The sequence below is a fragment of the Mesoplodon mirus genome, assembly GCF_964341445.2.
Source record: "Mesoplodon mirus genome assembly, chromosome: 10".
Taxonomy (NCBI): Eukaryota; Metazoa; Chordata; class Mammalia; order Artiodactyla; family Ziphiidae; genus Mesoplodon; species Mesoplodon mirus.
Window position 1 is genome coordinate 21,886,149 of NC_138986.1, and position 22,052 is coordinate 21,908,200.

The 22,052-nt window shown below is 40.0% G+C and overlaps 1 protein-coding gene across 17 annotated transcripts in view; it reads left to right on the forward strand.

Moving 5' to 3' along the window:
* The window catches only part of HIVEP2 (HIVEP zinc finger 2), a 203,110-nt gene that overhangs the window by 20,352 nt on the left and 160,706 nt on the right, over nucleotides 1–22,052 (forward strand). Inside the window, exon 1 of one of the 17 annotated variants that reach the window (XM_082634056.1) lies at nucleotides 2,593–2,672. The exons of the other annotated variants lie outside the window; for them this stretch is intronic. The gene's annotated coding sequence lies outside the window, so the exon portion shown is untranslated. Of the gene's footprint in view, nucleotides 1–2,592; nucleotides 2,673–22,052 lie in introns of those variants that run through there. 17 annotated transcript variants of the gene reach the window in all.

The following is a 22,052-nucleotide window of genomic DNA, read 5'->3' on the forward strand; positions in this document are numbered from 1 at the left end:
GTGGTCTGGTGGTTAGTACTCAGCGTTTTCACTGCCGTGGGCCTGGGTTCAATCCTTGTTCGGGGACCTAAGATCCCACAAGCTGCGTGGCCGAAAAATGAAAAAAAGTAATTTCTTTATCATAGAGGGGTAGACCTGGATGATGAACTTCATGAAAGCATCAAGATGATGATTTGTAAGTCTTTAGATTCATTTACTTGTGGATCTATAGGTTACAATGCAGTGCACATTTTCAATATCATGATTCTTTTAGCAGCCTAAATATTTAAAAATAGACTTTATTTTTTTAGAGCAGTTTTAGGTTCACCTCAGAATTGAGTGGAATAAGGCTTCCCTGGTGGCGCAGTGGTTGAGAGTCCGCCTGCCGATGCAGGGGACACGGGTTCGTGCCCCGGTCCGGGAGGATCCCACATGCCACGGAGCAGCTGGGCCCGTGAGCCATGGCCGCTGAGCCTTCGCGTGCGGAGCCTGTGCTCCGCATTGGGAGAGGCCACAACAGTGGGAGGCCTGCGTACCAAAAAAAAAAAAAAAGAAAATTGAGTGGAATACAGACGTCCATATACTCCCTTGGCTCCCATCCACCTCTTCCCGCTCCCTCCTCCCCTCCTCCCCCCAGCATGCCTCCTCCACTATTAAAGTCTTGCACAGAGTGGTACACTGATTACGATCAATGAACCTACAATGACATGTCATTATCACCTAAAGTCCATGGTAAAGCCCTAAATATTTAAATTCCATGTCCTGATGTGAAACATCGCTTCGTTCAAATGTTAAATGGCACAGTATAACATCTGTAACATTGATTCACCAGAACAGAATCTATAATTTGTTAAGCTCATTCAGTTTTTATTTAAAAATGATTATACAATACATTATGGTCTCATTTTTAACCCTTATTAACCTTAAGTCACTGTTCTCTGGAATTACACGTGGTTATCATCTGGTTTATGGTTTGTAACTAAATGGAAGGCTGGAAATTTAGGATAAAGGAAACTTTAAAAATCACCATTATTTTTATATGAATAAGTAATTTCCATTTCAAAACATCCTGGCCAAAAATTTTGTGTGCCATTAAAGTGAATACGTACAAGGCTGATTCTTAAGAGACTCTGATTTTTTAAAATATTAGATGAGATATGATAACTTAGGACCTAATAAGTAAAAGGAGTTTATATGTTGTGTAGTGGGTATTTTAATAATGAAAACGTTCAGAATATGCTTTTAGAAACGCCTAAGGGGTGTCTTCTTGCCTTCTTTGACCTCACTGGAGCTGTGCAGGAGAGAAATGTTCTTTTTCCTCTTACACCTGACAGTTACTTAAGGACTCCACAAACAGGAGATGGCAAACGAGGAGAAAACATAATTGCAACAACACTGACGTGCTTTTCACTTTTGTTTATTTAAAAATAATCCTACTGGAGAAAAAGTCATCTTGGGGGAAATTACGTGAAAAATTAAGAAAAGAAACTTGCGCCAGGAAACTGCTTCCTCCGAGCACCTGGGAACCCACGCCTTTCCCCTCACTCCATGGAAGAAGCAGGAGGACGAGCGGCCGGGCCGGGCCAGGCTGGGCTGACCCGGGCGGGCGGAGAAACGGCTCCCGCGCGGCCCCCGGCGCCGGGGTCCTTGCAGCCCCGGGGAGTCCGGGCCGCCCGCCCAGGAAGGGGCTGAACTTGGGCCCCCCCAGGCCACTGACACCCGAGAGAGTGTGACGTCTCCGCCGGTTTCAGCTGCACAACAGGAAATGCTCTCGGCCTCCCCGCTTCCTGCCCGGAGAAAGTGGGGCTCGTGCTCGTGCTCCCGCTGCGCCGGCCCAGACCTAGTTTCGGGGCTGCGGCGCCGCCGGCTCCCCCGGGGGCAGGGCACCCTGAGAAGGCACCGACTTTGCCAAGGCTCCCTCTGCCGAGCCTGCCTGGGGACTCCGCTGTGCAGGAAGGGCCGGGAGATCGGGCGTCACAGGCCTTGGGGGAGACCGTGGCACTTGCATCATAGAGAACCCAGGTCCGCTGGACCAGAAGCCTTGGGGCGGATAGTGCTAAATAATACTGGCTGCAGAGGGCCTGAGCGGACTTGTTCATTGCCTTGACAGAATGTACCATCTTTCTTTTTACAAAGCCCTACAGGCAACCTCTTGTTTCACCCTACTTATGTCACCTTTTTACTTTGTTGTGGAAGCAAAGATAGGATGTTTAGTGCAGAGCACAAGCGTCGTGCCCTTATGCTCTTCGAGACAGGATCATTACAAGAAAACTCAGTATTTATGATTTTCATCGTTGTTATTTAGGTCGTGAATCTTATTTGAAAAAATGCTTATGATCTTGTGAATTTAGGAACAGTACTGTGGCCCTGGATTTACTATGCTCAAATTATAGATGCAGTTTTTTTTTCTTTTTTTACTATTTTTCTACTTTTTTTTTTTTGCTATGGATAGGCTTAAAAAATTAAAGCCAAGCAAATCCAGCCTTTTTAATAACACGTGTTTTACTTTGCATTAATGATCTTTTGAGTTACATTTTAGAATCAATGTTCAATAATAATCTATTATTTAGTCACATGAATCTTGCCTCTTTCCTATACTAGTGAGCATGGTAAAGAAGAGTAATAGTAACATCGGCTGGGCGGTCATGATTGTGATTACTTCTCTGGTCGACTCACGAGTGGCCTTTGTAATGGTAGGTTGTGCCTTTGGTCCCACGGTCAAAATGCCAGGGTTCCCTGGGACGTCTGCTAAGGTTTCTTACATCACAGACTTGACAGAGAGAGGATTTAATAGATGACAATATAATTTAGTAGTACATAGTAAACCTAGAAAATCATTCTAAACTGGCACATACACTGTTAACATGTTTTAAGTCAAACTGAGTCACAAAGCTAATGACTGACCTATGCTTTTACAATCGTTGCCTAAATATTTTCCTTTAAAAAAATTCCCGCAGGATCATTAGATGTGGATGTAGTACCATGTCATTTCCCTTGGGATGCTTTCAGCTGATTTATGCAATATGGGAATTAAAGAGTATTTGAGTACCCTTGGAATAAGAGCTATAGACTTAAACATTACATCTTTTTTAGATAACTTTTTCCTTCGACAGAATATAACATAAATATCCTCTCTTTTTACCATGTGAGCCTCATTCAAGTTGTTTTCATAGCACTCTTATTTGGTTGTGAGATGCACAAAAATATTTGTACAGATATTCTCGGTGACCCTCTAAAGGAAATAAAGTTAGAAGTTAAGAACAGAGGGGAAGTTGTGACTGCTCCATATTATGCCAGAGAGAGTGGACTCCATTAAAGTTTGCTTTCAATAGTTAAACAGATTCAAGGGGCAAATGGGATGGTTTGAGGGAAAATGTGTTGTAAAGCTGGAAAGCAATACGTTAATGCAAGATTGTGTGTGTGTGTGTTTTAATGTGATTCTTTTTTCCCATCTCTCCCCCATAATAAAATTACACAGGAGGAATCTCTGAAATAACAAGGAAAACTGTTAAAGTGGAAATTAGTTTCAGTCCTTTGTGGCCACAATATAGTTGGGTCCCCTGCATTATGCCTATTTGCTTTATAATAAGATTTAACTGCTTTTAAACCCAGCTTGGACATTTACAGCACTGGTATTATGGAAGTATTTATTTAGCAGTATTAATATAAGGGTCAATTACTCCAGATCTGTATTAGCAATAATCTGCAGTTTTTATGCAGCATCTCATTGGGGGTGCCAAGTAGGATCCTTAGACACATTAATTAAATCACATAACAACCAGGAGATTAGCGTGCTGTTTTGTAAAAACCACTGTGTGAGGAATTCTCATGGACTGTACGTAGAATCTGCCTTTTTATAATGTTAACCCAAACCCAACACCTCATCTGTAATTGTGGTCCAAACATATATAACTTGATTCATATAGGAGTTACAAATATATCTACTATGGGGGGTATATTCTACTTTTTATGTGGCAGGAGAATTTTGTGCCTGGATAGTGAACAAAACTATAAATCTGAGTAGGGTGGGTAGAGGAATAAATTGTTTATTTCTCAGCTGAGAAGTTTGTGCTTCTTGGAGGAAAATCCTAGAATAAAGGCAATCCATTGTATCTTGGAATCATAATTTGAAATATTTTAAAAAGTATTTTTTAAAAAATTTGTTTTCTACTGTCTGCCTTTCCCAGTGAATTTCACAAGCCAGGGCAGTTTGTCTTGTCCTCACTGATTCCTCAAGGCCTAGAGCAGGGCCCTGCCCAGAGCAGATGCCCAGGGCACAGGTGCCCATTGAAGATACTAAGATGCTGCCACTATCTCTCATGTTTTAGATGCTGTTTTCCTGTTTCTGGGCTGTAATTTCAGAGTCCTCTTTTTGTTCAGTGGTTTGAATTCAGCGAATATGAGACGGTATTTGATTTTTTTCAACGAAGTGTAAACACATAGTAGATGCACAGTAGGCATTTAGTAAGTTGAAAAATGTTGAAAGAAGCATGATATTTAGCAATATTGTCAGCCTGGGTGCTTTGTTTTCTGTACTAATGTGTAGTCCTCCTTTTTCATCTAAGGAGAATCGTTTTTTAACAAACGTATTGACCTATTGATTTACAAAGGAAGACATTCAGTGAAGCAAAAGATCAGTCCACTTGAATTTGAATCATTTTTATTAGCACTTAACCCTAAGGCGCTACATACCAGTATGAGATCCAAAGATTCTCTGAGCTCTTAAACATGATTTCTCTTTGACCGTTCATTGCCTAATAGGATCTTTGATGTTGCCTGTGAACCTTTCTGGAATTGGGGATTGTGGATTAAAAGGCCACTGCTCTACTTTCAGTGCCTAGGACTGTGCCCAGCATAGAATCTAGGGGCTCAAGAGGACTAGCTTCATGGGTGGGTATGTGACCTGTGCAGTCCCACAGGCCCCTGAGCTTGGTTTAATGCTCTGTTGCCTGGAAATTCTTATTTTTTGAACGAGGGGCCTTGTATTTCTGCTTTGCACTGGGCTTTGTAAATTATGTAGCTGTGAATTATGTGCTCAATAAATATTTGTGACAAAATGAGTAACTTGACTATAGGACTTGGAAACTTAGATATTTTATTCCTGAAAGCATTGGTTTGATGGTGGGTCTTCGTTTCCCTGCCTCTCTGAGGTGCAATGAATGAAAAACAGACTGGGTTCCATCCGATAAAGTATTTCAACTAGAATATTATTTGGAAGTGAATATGAATGGCCTTAAAAAAAAAAGTATTTTCCAAAGTGTTCAATATAACCTCTTGGTTGGGTTGGGCTAAGTACAAGTTCTGATAGAATGTGGAAGATTGAAGCTAACATAATGGGAAATGTAATAGGTAGCATCACCTCTCTGTTTTATTCTTTTCTTTATAGTGTCAGCTGTATTTCAGTTCGTGTTTATTTAAGTATTAACTTTTAAATATTTGTCCTTATCAGTGATGCAGTTGTTCATAATTATTGATTTATTGATAATACTCAGTGTGTTAGATATTGGGCAGAATTTATATTGAAACCTGTTTCTTTGTTTTGTGGAGAGTATGGATGAGTATGTAAAATAATGAGAGAAGGTATACAGTAGTGGAAGGAGCATGCTGTGGTCATCTGGTCTTTCCTTTGCCTCCAGAGGCAAGTTGGTCTTTAAAAAAAAAAATCTATATTTAACACTCTAGGGATGTAAATTTCATCATCCTTGTTGAGAGCCAGTTCTGTTGCTTAATCAGGTTTATGGCTGGAGAAGAGGCAGTATAGAGCATGACCAGGAGTGTGGGTTTCCGAGCTGGGCTGCCTGGGTTTGAACATTGCCTCAGCCACTTTCTAGTTATGTGACTTTGGGAAAGTTGCATCATGTCTCTTAGCCTCGGTTTTCCTCTCCTGTACAACAGGGGTAATTCCTAAAACGAATCTCCAAGGTTGTTCTGAGGATTAAATGAGTTAATATATGTAAAGTACTTGGTCTATCATAAGCACTCAATACATACTAGGTAAGGAGGAAATTGTAAAAAGTCTACTTATTTACCTATTTTAGTTACTTATATATTATCAAATAGTAATTGAAAGCTTACATCGCTACCCTCAAAGACATCATGGTCTAGCGAGGGAACTGACTTGTAATCTAAGGACTAGGATATTGTGGAATAAGTGCAAAAATAGAAGGAAGTAGAGGGTGAGAAGAAGACCTGGAAGGAGCCCTAAGCCATCCTTGGGGGAGGGGTGAACCGTTCTCTCAGCAGCTTTTCTGAGGGTCAGTAGGTCTCTAGAACAGTGTGGTGAGGGTTTGAGAATGCATGGGGGAGTTTGGGGAATCCTAAATAGTTTAGTGTGTGTGAAGCTTAAAGGATAATTGGGAGCTCATGAAAAATAGGGTAGAGATGTAAGCTGAGGCCAGGCCATGAAGATGTGGACCAGAGATATAGGAGGGCAACCAGGAAAGTCATACTGTAGGAGCCAGGGTTTCCCCAAAGAGGGAGGGAGTGTCAATACCAAAGGTTATGGACAGTTAAAGTAAGATAAAAACTGAAAAGTGATTTAATAACTAGGAGATGGCTGGCATTTATTTTTTATTTTATTTATTATTTTTATTTATTTATTTATTTTTACATCTTTATTGGAGTATAATTGCTTTACAATGGTGTGTTAGTTTCTGCTTTATAACAAAGTGAATCAGTTATACATATACATATGTTCCCCTATCCCTTCCCGCTTGCCTCTCCCTCCCTCCCACCCTCCCTATCCTTTTTGTCTATCATTTGCTATTTCGTGTGAATGGCTGTTTAAGCTCCTACTATTGGTAGGTGTAGGGAAGACATTTAAATTAGACACAGAAATTTCTGGTTTAGGATTACATCCTCAAATTACCAAAAGAAGTTTAAAATCCTTTTTTCTCTAGTGTTTTCAGATAGGATAAACAAGTTCAAAGTTAGTTCATGGCCCCACTCCATTGTCATCTTCAGCTGGGAGCGGGCAATAGAGCTTATTTATCATTGTAACTTTAGAATCTGATCAAGCTTTTGTTAATAGTGATAACTAAAAATAAAATTTATTGAGTGCCAGGCACTTTTCTAGGCACTTTACGTGTGTTAATTTAATCCATATCTTTAAATCCTCTTATCAGGTGGGGCTTTCAGTCTCCTCATTTTATAGGTGAAAAAACTGAAGGACAGAGAGATAAAGTATCTTGTCCAAGGTCACAAAGCTAGTGTGTTTTAGAGCTTGCGTTTAATAGGCAGTCTGAATTCAGACCTCAAGACACCTCTTTATCATGACTGACCCTCCTGCTTCCTTACTGTAGCTGTTATACATTTGCTGGATACATGGGTGAATGAATGAATGAATTACTGAAAACAGATGGGATTGATAATTACTCTTATCCAGGTTAGTAAATCTGATTTTATTTTATTTTATTTTATTTTATTTTATTTTATTTTATTTTTTTGTGTGTTACGTGGGCCTCTCACTGTTGTGGCCTCTCCCCCTGCGGAGCACAGGCTCCGGACGCACAGGCTCAGCAGCCATGGCTCACGGGCCCAGCCGCTCCACGGCATGTGGGATCTTCCCGGACCGGGGCATGAATCCGTGTCCCCTGCATCGGCAGGCAGACTCTCAACCACTGCGCCACCAGGGAAGCCCAGTAACTCTGATTTTAAAAAGAAGTCTTTCTCCCTGTTAGTGGTTAAGTTTCTTTTCTTTTTCTAAGGGCACTTTTTTTCTTTTTAAAGTATTTCAAACAATAATCCAGCTCCTAAAGTCTTGAAGTTTAAGATGTATTTGGGAATTTGTTTCTTGGTAGTTGGGGAATAGCCAAATGAGCTCTCTTTCTGGTATGGGTCTTGGGGGGTGGGTCCTCAGTTTGTTAGTGGTGGTAATCTAGAATGGGAACGTGTTATCTGGGTGGTGCAAGAGTGGAACAGCACTGGAACCCCCTGGGAAATGGTAGCACTGTGAGCCACTGGACCAAGGCCAGCTCTAAGTGCCCTGACCTTTGGAAGCCAGGACTCTTGGAGATACCAAGATAACTAAGTGACAAATAAGTAGCAGAAGATGACAGGGGGGACATTACTCTTATGTTTGTGACTTTCTTTTTAGCTGTAACTCTGTGACCTTATGTAGCAGGTATGCAAAATGGTCTATAATTCTTATCTTTGGAGGTGAAATGAGTGTGAAAGGAAATGTTTGCAGGGCTTATAGAAAATTTGACTACTTTGTCTTTACAATGAACAGAATAACTTCATATGATGAAACTAAATTTCCTACTGTAGAAATACTTTTTAAAAGTTTATGTTTAAGGACATAAAAATGTGCTTGAAAGGTCTCTGTTTTTACCCAGAATAAAGAATATGTAGAGTGTTGTTTAACTCCTGTGGTTTTAGCTGAGACATTTCTGCCTCCCCTGAGGACCAAGATTCTTTGCTCTTTAACATTACTGACCAATGTGGAGTTGGCATATATTTATTTATAAGTTATTAATATTACTTGAGAATAGTCACACTAAATGTGAAAGGAGTGGAGTGAGAGCTGTGTCAGGGTATGTTTTTTTAAACTGAATATGATTATCAATATTTAAACATGTAACGTTACTATTCTTGCACCGATGATGGATATTGTGTTTTATTTCCTAAAAGTTAATAGGTTTGAACATAGAGTTTATTTGTAGAAGGCAAATAAGAGGAAATTGATAAAAGTGGGTCTTTGAATAGAATAATAATAAACTTATCCATCCTATAAACTGCATTATGACATGTGTTTCATTAAGAGCAATGTGATTTGAAAAAAAGGCCTGTATGTGAGAAGATTACTGTGGACCTAGATTTAATTAGAAGATATTTGTAGACGGTTCCTGATTTGAGCTGTCACTGGTAAGACACATCCCTGACCTCACCAAAGAGAATCTAGTAAGATTCACTTTTTGATTTTTAAAGCACAATTATAATCAAATCTTAAAATATGAAGCTCTGAAGTGGGTGAATCAAAGCTCTGTCATCAGGAAGAAGACAGAGGAATTTTATATATTTCATACAAAATGCATTTCATACTATTATTTTCTAGTTTTCCTTTTATTTACTTTATTTAGATCATATCTCATGAAAAAAGAGAGTTGAGCTGACTTACTTTAAAGGTCTCTATAATTTTTGACAGTTCTTTTTGCTTGTGTTTTTATAGACCTAAAATTTTTTTTAAAATGGCAAATACACTGGAATTAAGAAATCCAGTGTGAGTGAATGAAAATGTCATTAAACTAGGTAGAATATGGGATAGATCAGTGACTTGGAGTTAACAAAGACATTTAAATCAAAGTGGAAAATATGTTTTAAAAAATAAAACAATCTAAATTGTATGACTTAAAAGTAAAATAATATGTAGGGAATTATATACTATGAAGAAACCCATGAATGTGTTAATAACAGATATTTATATTAAAAAAATCATGGTGAGAATGATTTAATCTGAGACTTCAGGCTCTCTCAGTTAACTTGCTTTTATGCCATCCTCATTTTCAAAATTATTGAAACCTGTATGTGTCAGTTTGTTTTTACATTGCTTGGTCATGAGAGAAAAACATTTGTGTAAGTTAAGGCTCTTTCATTCATTTATTTCCCCTGTACTTATAAGATATGAACATGTTAGTTCTCTAAAATTGAAAGCACATTGTGTTTATTGGTGAATAAGAAGTTCTTATAGAGCGCTCTATTTTTACAGCTGTGCTTCATGGCATCATGTTCCAAAGAGGTCAGCTGGGCATGACCTCATGGGCATGAATCTTGGGGAGACAATTCTGAAACAGCCACAGGCCTGCAGAGTTGAAAGCCAATACAGAATGCCCAAATGCTGTAGTTAGGAGGCGTCTAGTCTATTAGTGCTTTAATAGGGTTTTTTGGTTGTTTTTTTTTAAAGTAGAATCTAAATTCAAAACTGAATTCAAAGATAAGAGGACCAAGTAGGGTATACGGCCCAGGAAGATGTAGCTAGTAGGAAGCAGAATTTGCATCCATGAAAACTCTGGGTACTGTTGCAGTATTAGCTCTGAGTTTGCTTAATAGAAGAAATAAATAGGATGGTGAAGAGAAGGGTCGGGGGGGTTGAAGGAAGAAAGTATTGAAAAAGGGAGGAGAGAGACTGTTGTGATAATTTCATTTCAGTACTAATAGTGTTCTTGTTAAAATTATGGAAAAATATTATGGTTTTGAGAATGTGTGTGAAGCTATTTGAGAGGTAGAATTTGTTTATCTGATGTACAGATACAATGATTTTGGGGATATTGCTTAGCGTTGTTGCTCTTTGTACAATCATGTCCAAGGTTTGTGGCAGCTGTTGGGTACACATATCGTTGGAAGTTGTATATAAGACTCTCATTAAATAAAATAAAATCTGAAATGCTAACGTTTCCCCATCATTTAGAAAAGATGTGTTACATTCTCTTTTATCATCACTGTTAATGAGAATGAAATTTGTCAATTTGAAGTTCACATGCACTCATACCTGTTGCCATCTTCTGTGGGTGAGCTTTACAGGGAAGTCATACATGTGGCTTCTGCTGGCTGTTGCTGTGGCCTTCTCAGCACCACACCAAGACATGCACTCAGGAAAATTTGGGGAAAATGTTTTAATAGGGCTGGGATGAGTAAGTGACTCTCATTTTGGTGATGTAACACCAGTACTTTATTTTTCTACTATTAAGAGTATTTTATTTTTCAGATCAAGTAGATTGATTATCTTAGAGAAGGAAGAATTGGTGGCAAAACTGAGAGCATATCACAGATGAAACTGTTACTTAACTTTCACTTACTCATATGTGGACGATTAGAGTAAGAGTAGGAAAGAAGTTAGCTAATTAGATTTGAAATTTTTAGTGACATAAATTAATAATTGTTTATGGCAACATATGTATTAACAATACCATATTAGAAGAAATATGTTTAAAATCTAGTTTAGCTAAACTAAACTTGCCTAGAATATTTTTGTATGTCCACTGGGTTAGAATAGAAGCTTTTGGAAAATTAAAAAGTACTGTATATAAAGAAAGAATTTGCATTACAGTATGATAGACAATTAAAACACTGTAGCTTCTTTCAACACATATATCGTGTTTGCTTACTATTCCTTAAGTTACTTAACAAATATTTATTGAGTGTCTGTTTATATGCCAAACACTGTTCTAAGAGCTGGAGATACAGCGGGAACAAGAAAGTTGTGGTTTCAGCCCTTGTGGGGGACACTCATCCATATTAATCCAATAATCATATGAATATATAATTACAAACTATGCTTAAGTGCTATGCAGGAGAAGAGTAAGGTGTGAGGAGAGAGGAGAATGGGGCAGCTTCGTCTTTTTGGCGAAGCCAAGGAAAGATCTTCTGAGGAGGGTTGTGTTGAGCCCAGAGTGACTGATGAGAAGACATTAACTAAGTGAAGGGAGTTGGCGGGTTCTGCAGGTGGAGGGAGCAGCTTGCACACCGGCCCGTAATGGGCGGGATCATGGGTCCCATCAAAATCAAAGGAGCACTACTGTGGCTGGAGCACCTTCAAGAGCAAGGGAGGTAAAGGGGGAGAGTCGGTAGGGCCATTCCATGCAGAGCCTTGGTTTCGGATTTTGGTCTTTATCCTAAGACAAATGGAATGGAAAACCAAAGAAGTTGTTTGAGCATGGAGATGAAAGGGTCAGATTTGCTTTGTGAATATTACTCAGTCTGCTGGGGAACAAATTGGAGGGTGCCAGGAATGGATCTGGAGCTAGTCAAGAGGCTATCGCAGTAATCTAGGGAGTGGATTGTTAACATTGGGTTACTCCACTGCAGTGGAGCAGTGGAGGTGGAGAATGGGGAAAAGTGGGGAGATTTGAGAAATTTCCATGGGGAGAAATAGAGGATTTGATGGTGGATTGGATGTGGAGAGTGAAGGAGAGGAAATAGCCAAGAATGAATCCTGTGTGTGGCCTGTGCACCTTAATGGGCAGAGTTGCCGTTCATTGGCCTGAGAGGAGCCTGGTGTCAGGGAGTGGTGACATCAGTTTTTGGATTTGTTGAGTATAAAGTGGCTTTGAACTATCTATGTGGAGATGTCAAGTAGCCAGTTGCACATATGGATCTAGAGGAGAGGATAGATTGGAGATAGAAATTTGGGAGCCATCAGCATATAGATGGTAATTGAATTGGGGGTAGATGAGAGGATGTAAAGGAGGTTATTTAGTGTCAGAAGAAAAGAAGTCTTGGGGCCAACCCTGGAGGATCCCCAACTTTTAAAGGCTTGAAACAAGGGAATGAGCCCGCCAAGAAGATTAGAAAAGGCTGGCCAGAGAAGAAGAACAACAATAAAGAGAGTCCAGTGTCACAGCCTCAAAGTGAGGAGAGATGTTAGTTTTCCAGGGCTGCTATGACAAAGTACCATAAACTAGGTACCTGAAAATAGCAGAAATTTATTTTCTCACAGCTCTGGATATTAGAAGTCTGAAGTCAACATGTCAGCAGGGTTGGTTCCTTCTGAGGGCCATGAGGAAGAATATATTCCATGCCTCTCTCCTCCTAGCTTCTGGTCCAGGCCTACAGTCCTTGTGCTTCCTTGGCTGGTAGATACATCACTGCAATATTGGTCTCCATCTTCACATGCTGTTCTCTCTGTATCTCTGTGTCTTCACATGGCATCTTCTCATAAGAACACTAGTCATACTGGATTAGGGTCCCACTGTACTCCAGTATCACCTCATCTTAACTAATTATATCTGCAACGACTCTATTTCCAAATAAGGTTACATTCTGAGGTACTGGGGTTCGAACTTCAGTATCTTTTTTTTTTTTTTTTTGTGGGGAAGGGCCCCAATTCAAATATAAGCAGATGGACTCTGTGTGAGACCTTACAGGGGAGGCAATGACAATTAAGACAGAGTTCCCATTCTGATATAATATTTTAGCACAGGAGGTGTTCTTCTGTCCAGTGAGGTCCAAATAAAGTGAGTATGGCGGCTGAGATGAATGTGAGGGTGGGACTAGAAAGAGGGAGGATAAGATGGGGAAAAAATCTTACAAGAAATGAAATTTGAATTGGGCCTTGACAGATGGGGTTCAGGATTTAAATTTGCGGACAGTCGAAGTAGAGGGGCCATTATGGGGGAGAAAATCTGCCCAAAGTCTTGATCTAGAAAAATGTTCCCAGCCTTTAAAAAGTAGGAATCTGTTATATGTAATTTAACATTAAAGAGCCATGTACCTACTGGTTTCCCTTTATATAAAGGGATATTAGATGTTTTGTTTGTTGCAAGGAGTCTTGTGGCATGAATAAGGCTGGGTTGTACATTCAGTTGCTTTAGTCAGCAGTTGCTTATTGAGAACTTACTATGTGCCAGGCACAGTGCCAAGGGCTGGGGATAAATCAGATTTTAGTTAGGTATTTCACCATCCCTCCCCACACCTCTGCATTAACCATCATTCTAACACACAGTTTATGGTTAATAATAGGAGGATTTAATCTTATGACCGCATCCATTTTCAGCATCATAAATTTAACTAATAATAATTGCACATCTCACTCAGGGCCAAGCACTATTCTAAATACTAACATTATATTAACAAGTTTAATCTTTACCAAAACCCCTATGAAATAGGTTCTGCAATATTTCATAGACGTTAAGGTGCCATCACTTGTAAGATGGCATTTGATGTACTTCTAAGAAAGAAAAATAAACCCTACAGTTAATTGAAAGACGCTCTTGATGATAGTAAGACACCATCTGGTTTCAGAAATGTTGAAATATGAAAACTATGCATATGTCTTACAATTGGTGGACAACTTAAATTTGATGGCATATGGTAACTGTCGTTAGTGGACAGATGAGGAAATGGAGGCATCGAGAAGGTAAATAGCTTGCCCAGGGTTACACAGGGATATGCAGTGATGCCCGGATTCTAACACAGGGGGCGTAGCCATCCTGCTGCATCGCCTGTACCGCGACTGCAAAATCCAAGCACCTCCCCAGCGCCTTTGTTCATATACTGGGAGCCTGGTAGTGTTTCAGGGCCCCAGGTTGGCCAAGTTTGGGGGACGTTGTGGCAGAAAAGGTGTGTGCGGAGGTGCAGCTTGCTGCTGGCGATTTGGCTAATCAAGCATTTGGCAGGGTGGGGCTTTCGGTTGGCTGCTTTTTATCAATCTAAAATGTTAAAAATGAAGAAAGGCCATAATGATGAGCAAAGAAGATGGGGGTGAAGGTCAGGTTGGGGCAGGAGTGGGTGACTTTCTTGTGGAAAATGATGAGTTTACACAGGTTTGAAGTTTCGCTTCCTCTGTTGGCCACCTTAGCACCCCCTCTAGCCCTTATCTTGATCTCTCCGACTGTCATCACTTGTGCTCTCGCTCTTTTGCCTGGTTTCATTTCCTGTGAAGTTACCTTTCCCCTGGCCTAAGGTGGCCCTGAAGGTATCTTTAGCTTCCGCGGCTTGTGGGAAAGTGTCCTGAAGCTTAATTAAGAACTGGAAACTGAATTAAAGTTGACTAAATAAAACCCTGAGTGAAGTACAAATGTGATAACTTTTCTCTTCCTTTTTAATTTTTCCATCTTCATAGACACATCCAGTGTGCCCTGATACATGGGTTGGCCCCGCAACAGGTTTTTTCTTTTTTTAAATGAGACCTTTAATTAATTAATTAATTAATTAATTAATTAATTTATTGGCTGCGTTGGGTCTTCGTTGCTGCGTGCCGGCTCTCTCTAGTTGCGGCGAGGGGGGGCTACTCTTCGTTGCGGTGTGCGGGCTTCTCATCGTGGGGGCATCTCTTGTTGCGGAGCACGGGCTCTGGGCGTGCTCAGCAGCTGTGGCTCGCGGGCTCTAGAGCGCAGGCTCAGTAGTTGTGGTGCATGGGCTTAGCTGCTCCGCGGCATGTGGGATCTTCCCGGACCAGGGCTTGAACCCGTGTCCCCTGCATTGGCAGGCAGATTCTCAACCACTGCACCACCAGGGAGGCCCACCCCAACAGGCTTTTAAAAAATATCAGATATTGTTCATATGTTAGATTATTTGAAACTATCCAAATGATAACATGAAGGAAATTTACCTTTCTTTTTAATGGTCCAGAGGAAGTTCTCAGAGTGAGAGAAGGGGTTCTCATTTGAATCCCAAGGCTTGAGTTTTTGAGGACAGTGTAATTGCATGAATAAGAATCAAATTGATACAAACTTTATTGAAAAAGCTTCTCCTAAGCTATGCTGTCCAATTCCCATAGGTTACTGAGAGCACTGGCTTTGTCACCCTGCACAGGGGTTGGGGCCAGTCTTTGTGTGCTGGCTGATGACACTGACATAGGGTAGCTGACAGATGGCCCAGTGCTCCTCTGATTTATGATATCAGCTCAGTACATTTTCATACCTACTCCTAAAAGAATTTGATTTTTCTCCTTCTAAATATGCAGCACAAGCAATATTTCCATCTAAGCAGTTACCACTTGGTAATGATTACAAAACCTTACCATGCTTTAGACCTTTTTCTGTCTTCCTTTCATATCTATATTTTTATTCTCTGGATGTTCCCATTAATATCATGTTCTACCTAGTAGTCTTTTAATTAAGAATATACCTTGTATTTATGTAACTCTTACTGAGTTGGGTTTTGAGAGTGCTCAAGTGACTATGACCCCGCTGGTCTGGAGGAGCTCACTGTAGGGGGAATGATGTGCACATAACTATCAAGCTAGGATGAAAACCACCATGAAAAGAGAAGTACGATAAGCAGAAGGGATTAATAGATGTCTGAGGAGCAAGCTATGAATTTCTACTCAAGGCGCTTGGACAGGCTTAGTGGAAGGGAACAACACAGTTTGGTCAGTGTTGTTGGCATATGTTTAGAACTAGATGTAAATAACAACTGTTGTTTGTCTTGGGATCTGTAGTTGTATTTTCAGAAGGAATGGTACTCTAGAGCAGTGGTGTCCCATGGAACTCTGCGGCGATGGGACTGCCCTGTATCTGCACTGGCCACGGGGTAGCTACTAACCCCATGTGGCTTTGGAGCACTTGAAATGTGGCTGGTGCACCTGAGGGACTAAATGCTTAATTTTATTTAATGTTAATTTTAAATTAAATTTAAACAGCTACCTGTGGTTATCATATTGGACACTACAGCCAGAGGAAAGACGTGTCTAGCTAACCCAGTATGGCGATTTGGGGTGGTCATTTTGATCACAAATCAAAGAGACTTTGATGATTTTTCCACATCATTTGTCATAAATGCTAGTGCTGCTGGAGCAGTCATGAGAATGCTAAAATCCAGTGACTCTTTATTAAGAAATAATGACTGGTTAGTTCAATTAGTCACACTTGTGCATACGTGTATGCTCACATGTGGCCACGTGCACACAGGAGCATGCACACGTGCATGCACACACACGCAAACACACACACAGACACATCTTCCCCCTGGCTTCTTGAAATGGAGGGAGGGAGAAACATAATGTTTTTGAATGGCTTGCTGTTTTGAAGGACAGGTGATGAACTAATTACCCTTCTACCTGGGGCAGTGTCAGGCCGGGCGGAGAATCTCTGATGGAAGGAAAGGACCAGTTCTGGAAAGGGCCTCAGATGATTCTTAGTCTCCTCATCTATAGACTGGGCATAACAATACCTCCTCTGTCTGCCTCAAAAGATAATATGTATTTGTAAAAGCTCATTTTCAAGGTTCACCCAGACAATGTCTAAGGTTTTGCTAACCCTGCATCTGGACATTTCTCTGTGGCAGCAAGAGATATGATGATACGTATTTTCTTCTTGATCTTAAGTGCCCTCTGGCAACCCCCACACCTCTTCAGAGGCTCGCGCTTGAAAATCTCTCCTTTTCAGCTCTGCCCCACGCTTGTCTTGGAAGTCTTCCTTTATGGGTTCCAGTGGTACTCTGCTCAGTCCTGGACTCGGCCTCTCTCAGTGTTTGTTTGCCCACCGTACAGCAGAATGCCGCTGGGCCCCCATCATCTCCCCCTGAATGCTGCGTGTGTCTATTTTAAAGCTTTTTCATTTGTCTATGTTTTGTCTTCCTGGTCAGAATAGAAGCTTCCTGGGCAGCGACAGGAATAACTTTTCAACGTTATTTTTTTAAAACTTTTTAAGCTTAATTTTATCCAGTGCTTTGCAGAGGGTGGCACTCGGTAAATGTGACAGGCTGATAGTGAAATAAGGACTTGGGTCTTTAAGCTCAGTCTGACATCTTCAATGAGCACTCTTTGATTATTCAGATCAGTGGTTTCAAGCTTTATCATGCTCAACAGGCTCCCGAGGTGCTTTAAAAAAGTTCAAGTTCTTAGGTTCTATAAATATGATTCACTAGGTCTGAGGAGGAGCATAGGAAACCTGAATTTTAAGAAGCAAATCAGGTAACTGATGCAGGTGATTTGAGGACTACTCTTTGAGAAACATAGTCTACATGTTATGATACCATTTCCAAGTACTCTGCTTAAAGAAACCTTTTCTGACAGCAAATATATTTCTTTTAAGCAGAAGTGTGGGGTTTTTAATGTTTTTGTAATGTTTTTAGAAGGGGATGGGAGAAGAGGTGGGAAATTTTGTGTGTAGAACATCTGCTTAAACTGTCTTCTCAAATGCCTGTCTGGGTCAATAAGATAATAGAAATATCACATCAGAAAGAACACCACAATTTCATCAAACCACAGTGATATAAAACACTTAATAAGCCATCACTTGGAGCTTATTTGTCCTTATTTTAGTCTCCGTTTTCACTGGCTCATTGATCCAATCTTCTAGAGATGATGAGGAGCTGTACATTAGAGGGAAGGAGAAGAGTGTCACTGGTAAAGGATGGCGCACTGATTGCAAGAGTGATAGCGGACAGCCTGCAAGTGAAGAAGGAAATAGACAAACTATAGAGATCAGACATAAGATCTTAAAAAGGCAAACAAAATGTAGGCCAATGGGGAAGCCGAAGAGTGAAGGAGTAAGCAAATGCATGCATCTCAGTAGCTTGAGGAGGCATTACTGAGTTACCCCAGTTTACAGGAACTATTTGTTGATCTTTCTTCTTAGAATCTAAGTTCTTCCAGGGCTGAGACCATGCTTATCCCATCTGGTACTGCATTTCCAGGTCTTAATGTATTCCTTGTCTTATAGGAGAGCCTCCATAAGTGTTTGTGTGTGTGTGTGCGTGTATAAGATTTGCTATAGTAATCTATGCTTATGATAATAACTCTAGTATTTTTCTAGTAAATCAATATAAATAAATACATAGGTTTTCTGGGTGATCTGTGTTCATGATAATGACCCTGAGATTTTTTTGGCTGAAAGCCAAGTACTTTTAACCTTTTTGATACGTATTTTAAAAAAATCTCAAAAATTTTTGGTATGTGAAGGCTTATTTTACCTCCTTAGTACGTAATTCACTCACCAGCTCTGTACTCTTTAATATTGTTGCCCTTTCCTCTGCCCTGTTCATATTTAAATTGTCTTAAAATGCATGGGGTTTATTTTTCAGATTATAAATGCTCATCTATGTAGATACATACTAAAATATTTTGAATCATCAACCAGTGTACACTATACCAGTGCCACGTGAACACAGCATATTTTAAAGTCTTCAAAAATATTCAGATAGATTTATGGATATAGATAGAAATCTGTATATACCAATTTGAAGATGTCTCTTTTTATATAGTTAATGCCAAATCATATTTTATATGGCTAATCATCCTTTGATATATCATAATGGTTTCCCTGGAGCATGGCACATCTATTGAAATAGATATTTTAGCATGCATACTAATTAAGAAAATGTATATTATGTGCTAGGCAAAAACATGGGCTCCATATAATATAGTAGAGAAAACCATATTTAGATCCCTCCGAGATGGTATATCTGCTCTCCAGGTGTTTCTCATTTGTGTTTAAACTTGCTCGTTAGTAGGTTTTTGTTAACTGAAAAAGGAAAATTATTTCTTGATATTATATAAAGCAGGTTAAATTGTGCTGGCTTACTTTGTATTTTGTTTAAAAACTGGGTTTTTAATTGGTTGTGTAGAATTGGGAATTCATTTTCTCAGAAGGTTGTGTCTTACTGGCAGGAGGAAGAGGTGAAGAGGAAATTCTCTTTTTCCATAAGTACATGTTTGGTCTTAGGCAAAATTTTTTTTTTTTTTTTGCGGTACGCGGGCCTCTCACTGTTGTGGCCTCTCCCATTGTGGAGCACAGGCTCCAGTTGCGCAGGCTCAGTGGCCATGGCTCACGGGCCTAGCCGCTCCGTGGCATGTGGGATCCTCCCAGACCGGGGCACGAACCTGTGTCCGCTGCATCGGCAGGCGGACTCTCAACCGCTGCGCCACCAGGGAAGCCCTTAGGCAAAATTTTGAAATAAGGAGAAATGTGACTCTGAGAGTGACATCCTGCCACTTAGCACCCTGTCCAACCTAGTGGGCCTGAGGGCAGCAGGTTATCAAAATTTAGTCCTACGTTTTCTATCACTATATTCCTTTCCAGTCTAAACTACTCCAACATTTCTAGTTCCTGAATCATCTGTTTCCATCCCAACCAAAAGTCCCAGCCAACAGTTATTTAAGTACCTGTCCTGATGTGGGAAACGGGCTTGGAACTGTGTAGAAAGAAAGGTGAATCCTATGCTCTTTACATTTTCAGGGAGTATACATACAATCTAGGATTGCTTATAAGACATGCATAACTAACTCATTATACTAGAAGACAGAATATGCATAAAAGAGGCATAAACCAAATGAAATGAAAGTTCAAAGAAAAAGATTACAACCAATTGTGGGAACTGGGAAAGGTTTCATGGACTTTGAAGAATGTTTAGCATCTTAAAAGCAGAGATGCAGTTGAGAGATGGCATTCCAGGTGGAGAGAGTGTTACAGATGAAAGTAGGAGCACCCCACATGGCTGCCTAAGAGTTGAATATTGCTAAACTTTTGAAGGCACCATTCACATAGACTGTGATATAAATGGTGCCCCCTGTATTTGTTCAGCATGGTGGCCGTGAGTGAAAGCCAGGAGGCAAGAAGTGTGCAAGGATAGGATCAGAGAATCATTAGGAGTATAGCCTGGACCATACTGTGATGGATCTTTAATGAAAGAGTGAAGTTGTTTTACCCCTTTCACTGTGAGCTAAAAGGTCTTAAAACCTTCCCCCACTCTAAAATTCTATGATTTCTCTAATTCAGTTGGTAAGAGGGGCTGAGGAAGATTTTTGAGCAATGGAGTGGCTCAAATTTTCAGAAGATGAGTGTATATATATATATATATATATATATATATATATATATATAGTGAAATGAATTGAGAAGTTACTAGACTTCAGATTTGTATAAAGTGATTCTGCCACCTAAGTGATGCTGGAGTAATACATCAAACTGGGGCTCTGAGGGGGTCACAAGATTATTCCCAAACCAGCCCACCCTTACACTGATACATCTTTAGTTCTTCCATATCACACTAAGACTTCATTTTTTTGATCTCTTATTTGGCATCCTTATTAATAAGCTTTGCTAGACTTTCAACTTCTGTATTTCTTTCACCATTTATGTCTTATCTTGTCTTTCTGTATATCATGTACCCTCTGCCTGCATTTTTGGAAACAGACCTTTCTGAGTTGGTTCTAGGCTTGGACTCTGTCCTTTGAACTGCCTTAGTGGGCAGCCTCTTGATCACAGCTGTTTGTTTCTGGATTTCGATTCCCTTCTTTAGCTCCAGCTCCATGAATCAGGAGCCCAAGAAGGAGGCCTGTTATTAGGCTGTTGGAATAGGATAGGGACAGAGTCATCAGGCTCAAACTACAGGAGTGAATGTGGAAAGTAATTCATTAATTCATCAAATGTTTATTGAGCCCTCTTGAGGGTAAGCACCGGCCTTGTGTGGCTTCCCTGGCTGGTCCTGCTTTCATTTCTTTGACCCTCCTTCCTCCCTTCCAATGCTCTAAGAAGTTTAAGATTTTTTTCACAACAGCTGAGTCTCTCTGGGAGTATCAGCAAGACCTCTGGTAGTGTTAGAAGGCAACAACCCGGGGACAGCAGCAGCTGGTTTTATTTTTGGTTTTCCTCAGTCAGGTGTTTGTAAGTTGAGAACTGCCTGTATTCAAACAACGTGATTTGGTAGCATGTCATGAACTCCCGTAGAAATAATGGATGTGGTACAGTTAAAAGGATAACCATGAGCTATTCCTAACATCACAAGCTATACAGTAAATGTTTAAAGACCTGGGTGTGGATTAATGGCTCTGAGGACACGGATATGCTATGGATCCTTCACAGTCTCATTTTGTGTAAAATTTGAGTCTTGCTTTGGGTACAGAGATCCGGCCGTTGGTGAACTTGCCTGGGGAATAGTCATTGTCTCATGGTAGGTACTGGTTGATGCATTTAGGAGATTTTATTTAGGAACTCATTAGATTACTGCATTCATTTGTTCTAGTCAAGTTTTAAGTTTTATCCCTCATGCACTATTATGAAACAAATAAATAAAAAATATAACTATCCAATCACCTTTTACAATCTATCGATCTGAGTTTTAATTTTTCCTTGTATACTCCTGATCTTTGCTCATAGTCCCACATTTGAAATAGTTATAATCATGATATTGATATAGCCCTTATTTTCAAAACCATATTTTCATAAACACTTTCCATTTTGCTTATTTCTGTACTCTAATTTTAATAGTTATATAATTTTGATTTATTTTAATGGTCACAGTTTTCTTAAAATTCTCTTATTTGTGAATATTCAAATTTTCTCCTATGGGATTGTTTGTTAAAGGGTTTGAATATTTTTATTATACATGGTCCTTATTTTTAGGTCACTTCCCATTTTCATCATAGCCCTACCAAAGTGAAAATCTTCCCCACATTGTTGTTTTGGTTTGTATTTCTTTAATAATTAGTGAGCTTCCTTTTTAATTATGTTTCTTTTCTGAATTGACTTGTCATATTTTCTACTTTATTTCCTAGCTTTTTTTTTTTTTTTTTTTTTTTTTTTTTGCGGTACGCGGGCCTCTCACTGTTGTGGCCTCTCCCGTTGCGGAGCAGAGGCTCCGGGCGCGCAGGCTCAGCGGCCACGGCTCACGGGCCCAGCCGCTCCGTGGCACGT